Source organism: Pteropus medius, unplaced genomic scaffold (assembly GCF_902729225.1).
Source record: "Pteropus medius unplaced genomic scaffold, Ma_sr-lr_union100, whole genome shotgun sequence".
Lineage (NCBI taxonomy): Eukaryota > Metazoa > Chordata > Mammalia > Chiroptera > Pteropodidae > Pteropus > Pteropus medius.
In genome coordinates this window covers 5,419,211-5,423,976 of record NW_024349801.1, presented here as the reverse complement: position 1 = coordinate 5,423,976, position 4,766 = coordinate 5,419,211, and the positions used below count along the sequence as shown (strand labels likewise).

Sequence of the window (4,766 nt, the reverse complement as noted above, 5' to 3'; positions counted from 1 at the left end):
AATCGCATTTGAGCCTCATAACAACCTAATGAAATAGGTATTATTTTTTAACATGCAAATCGATGCATTTTTATTTATTTAAAATTTTTTTCCCCGTTGGCCAAGCTTGAGGAGCTGGAGGCTGGAATGCGTTCACCTGCAGGAGAAGGAAATGATCAAGAGCAACTCTTGACCCATTTATGTGACATTCTCAAACAGGCAGAGCGTGGGGTGGAAGAGGTGGGTGGGAGGCTCACGAGGGGCGAGGGTTCACCAGGGAGGGACATGAGATGGCAGAAACTTCTGTATTGTGATTGTAATTACGTGGCTGTAGACATTTGTCAGAACTCGTGGGGCTGTGTGTACTTTATTGTATATTAAGTCGACCAGATTCTATAAGGTTGATTTAAAAGCGCCTCTGAGGCCTCCTGCTGGTGGGATTGGGTCAATGCGGGTGCCGTTAGTCAATGGAAAATGATTGTATTTTTACAACACTTGGATGTGCTTTCCTCTTTTGTGTTTTGGGTATGTGACCTTTTACCTTCTCAGTTGAGTCTCCGATGTGCTACAGGGACACTAGGAATGCTTAGCAGGAGCTAAGCAAGAAAGATGTCAGAGTTTAACTTTTAGAATTCTTATTGAGATGATAGTCCAAAAGACAAAGGAGTTTTATAAATTCCTTCAGTCCCCACTTATGCAACAAGAATCAGGCCTTTTGAACTTGACCTCCAAGCTGATTATCAGCCAGAGAGGAAATAAAACTCAATGCTTCGTGCTAACTTCGGCAGCACATATACTAAAACTCAGTGCTTCATGAAAGGGGCATCCTCTGCAACACAAGAAGGTGAGAAATTGTTCTCCCCTAGCTCCAGCGAGGTAAGGGGGGGAATGAAAAAGAGATGAGGAGGGTGACATGTCCTGAGCTGCCCCTCTGAATCTGAACCCTGGAGTTGAGGGAGGGAGAGGAAGGCTGAAAGCAGAAGGGCTGAGAGCCACCCCACAATGCAATGTGGAGGGGAGCCCCCCAAGCATGGTGGTCCAGCTCCAACCTGGGAGGCACAGAAGTTCAGTCTGCTGCTATGGCCTGGTTAGGAGAGAATAGCCAGCATGAGCCTGACCTTGCTGTAGGGGGCTGAATGGAGGCCGCTAAAAAGATATGTCCAGGTGCTGACCCCCAAAACCTATGAATGTGACCTTGTCTGAAAAAACAGTCAGCAGATGCGATCAGGTAGCAAATCTCAAGATGAGATCATCCTGGATTACCCGGATGGGCCCTAAATGCAATGACAAGTGTTCTTTTAAGAAGAAGAGAAGGCCGTGTGAGGATGGAGGCAGAGACTGGGGTGATGTGGCCACAAGGAACACCTGGAGCCACCAGGAGTTGGCAGAGGCAGGATAGATTCTCCCCTATGGAGGGAGTGTGACCCTGCCTGATACCTTGATTTTGGACTTCAGGCCTCTAGAAGTAGGGGAAAGTAAATTCCTGTTGTCTTAAGGCCCCAGTGTGTGGTCATTTGTTATTACGGCAGCCTTAGGAAGCTAATTTTGGCTCTTGTGTCTTATAAAAGGATCTGGGGGTCGGGGAGGACTCCCCTCCTCCAGCAAAACCACACAGACCCTAAACTTTCCTCTGGCAAGGCAGCATCTTGGGAAGGGGAGAATAGAGGAAGACACAGATGTGAGAGGCTCCAGATGGCACCTCTGTGGACTAGGGACCTGAGACTTTTCAAATGAACAGAGATGATGTCAAGTGAGAAACTGGGACACTGCTTATTGTCAAGTGAAGTACCTCGCTCCATACCACCCCAACCTCCCTCTTATAGAAACCAAACATCTACACCCCTGAGTAGATGTGGGTGTACCAGTAGCTGCCATCCGCAGAGATGAGAAATGCCAGGAGGAGGAGGACAGCTCGGGGAGACACTAAGGACACGTTGGGCTCTGTGCCCAGGGCCTCGGCTACTCTTCGAATGCAGCCTGGTTAGAGCTCCTGCAGATGTCTCTGGGCTCTGCGGATGGAGGCAGGACAGTTGCCGCCCACCATGACGCTGCAGACTCTGACGGTACCGGGGGTGCCATAACGGCCGCCCAGGTGGAAGAACTCACCTGAAGGGCGTGTGTAGACCCCCAGACCACGCAGAGTCTGAGACTGGCTACTGTCCAATTTGTGCATCTGGAAAGTATTACTTGATTGCTAGAAAAATAATCAGGGTGAACGCAGGGCATTTCTGGTAAAGAGACTCTATAGAGGCGCCTCTTGGAGCCAGATGACTCAGGGCTGTGCCGAGCGCTGTGTGGTCTGCGAGCCGGCAGCTGCCTGGAAGCAGTTCATGCACTGCGTCTGATTCACAGCGGTTTCCCCTTTGAGCTCATGACCCAGCTCTGCAGCCACCCTGATGCTTTTTTGCAGACGCAAGTAGTCATGGGTGCTATGATAAGTGACTGCAACCTTAGTGGCTTAACATAAATTTCTAGAGGTCAGAAGTCTGAAATGTGTCTCACTGGGCTGAAATCAAGGTGTGGGTAGGGCTAGTTCTCTCTGCAAGCTCCAGGAATGAATCCATCCCTCTGCCTTTTCCAGATTCTAAAGCTCGCCTGCATTGCTTGGCTCGTGGGCCCTTCCTCCATCTTCAGAGTGCGTCAGTCCAGCCTCTGCTTCTGGCATCTAACCACCTCTGACTCCGACTCCCCTGTCTATCTCTTATAAGGACCTTTGTGATCACATCGAACTCACGGCACAATTCGAGATAATATCCTCATTTCAAGATCCTTCCCTTAATCACATTGGCAAAGTCCCTTTTACAATGCATAGCGGGTTAAATAGTGTGCCCCCAAAATGCATGCCCACTTGGATCCTCAGAATGTGACCTTATTTGGAAATAGGGTCTTTGCCGATATAATCAAGTCGATGTCATACTGGATTAGGGCGGACCCTAATCTAGTCACTGATATCTTTGTAAGAAGAGGGAAATTTGGGCCCAGACACTGGGGGTACATGGCCATGTGAAGACAGAGGCAGAGATGGGAGTGATGTGGCCACAAGCCAAGGGGCGCCAAAGATTGCTGGCAGCCACCGGGAGTTGTGAGAGAGGCCTGGGCAGAGCTTTTCCTAGAGCCTTTGGAGGGAGCGAGGCCCTAATTACTCCTTGATTTTGGACTTCTGGGCTTCGGAACGGTGAGAGCGTACGTTTCTGTTGTGTTAAGCCCCCCATTTGTGGTCTTTTGTCACATCAGCCCTTGGAGACTAACGTACCACACAAAGTAAACTTCACAGGGTCCAGGCATTAGGATATAGACATCTTTGGGGACAAAAGGTTATGCAGCTGAGCACAGAGACTTAGAGGCGGAGAAACCTTCCTGCCGGGAGGAACTGGAAAGCTGGCGGCTGCAGGTGGGGTTTGGAATCCAGGCCCGCCACTTAGCTATGTGAACCCAGGGAGGTTGAGCAGCCCCTCTGCACCTTCACCAATGAGAGGGGAAGAGAAATAACACACACCCCTACAGGAAGTGCAAGGATTGGCCGGAGGACTGCCCGGTCCTTGCACATGGTAAGTTCTTCTTCAGTAAGTGTTGAGTGAACAGCAGGAGTGTCACGTGGCCTTGGGGCTGGAGGCCAGTTTGGGCTCTTGGAGAAAGGAAACCATTCCTTCTCTGGAGATGACAAAACAAGGGTTGAGCTAAGATCAGTGCAAATTTCCAATTTCGAGGTATAGAGGAGACAGCTGCCCCCAGCCTGAGCTGAGTAGGAAATTGCCACAATAGTACCACAGACGGGGAGGCTGGAACAACAGAGGTATATTTTCCTCACAGTTCTAGAGGCTGCAAGTCCAAGATCAAAGTGTCGGCAGGTGTGGCTCCTTTGAGGCCTCTCTCCTTGGCTTACGGACAGCATTTTAGTCCCTGTGTCTTCTCAGGGTCTTCCCTCTGTGCGTGTCTATGTCTCAATCTTCTCTTCTTATGAGGACACCAGTCAGATTGGATTAGAACCCTCTCCGATGACCTCATGCTACCTTAATCGCATTTTAAAGACCGATCTCCAAATACAGTCACATTCTGAGGTGCTGGGGGTTAGGACTTAAACAGGAATTTTGGGGAGGAGTGACACAGTTCAGCCCATGACAGAAATAAGTATTTAAGAATTCCCTGAGATTTTTCACTAGATGGTTGGCTGTTTGGAGGGGAGTGTATGGCTTTCAGAACATTCTCTCCTTGACAAGGTCTGTTGTTACATAGTGTGATCTGTTAGCCTTTGTTGCGTAACAAAGCATCTGAAATTGTAGGGGCTTCAAACAATGATAACATATTATTCTTGTGTTCACTGACATGGCAATCTGGTGGTACCTCTGTGATCTCGCTGGGGCTCACTTGTGCAGCTGTGGGTGGCTGACAGTTGGACCAGGGCGGAGGGGACAAAGCCACTTGCTCATAGCCAGCAGTTGGTGCTGGCTGTCAGCTCAGGTGCCATGGCTTGCCTCCAGGCATCTTCTTGTACTCCAGCAGGCTAGAGCATCTCATCTCTGAGTCTAAGAGAGCAAGAGCAGAAACTGCAGACCTCTTTAGTCCTAAGCCTGGCACAGGTGCCCCATCCCTTCTGCCATAGTCTGTTGGCCCAAAGCAAATCATATGGCCAACCCAGGTACAAGGGGCCAGATAAATAGACTCTACCTCATCTAGGGCCATGCCACCCTGAACAAGCCTGATCCTGTCTGATCTTGGAAGCTAAGCAGGGTTGGGCCTGGTAAGTACTTGGGTGGGAGACCACCTAGGAAGACCAGCTGCTGTAGGCG

General features: G+C 49.8%; 1 pseudogene; it reads left to right on the top strand.

Annotated features, from left to right (window-relative positions):
* The first annotated feature begins 4,647 nt into the window (after nucleotides 1–4,647).
* LOC120580995 (uncharacterized) lies at nucleotides 4,648–4,766 on the top strand (annotated as a pseudogene).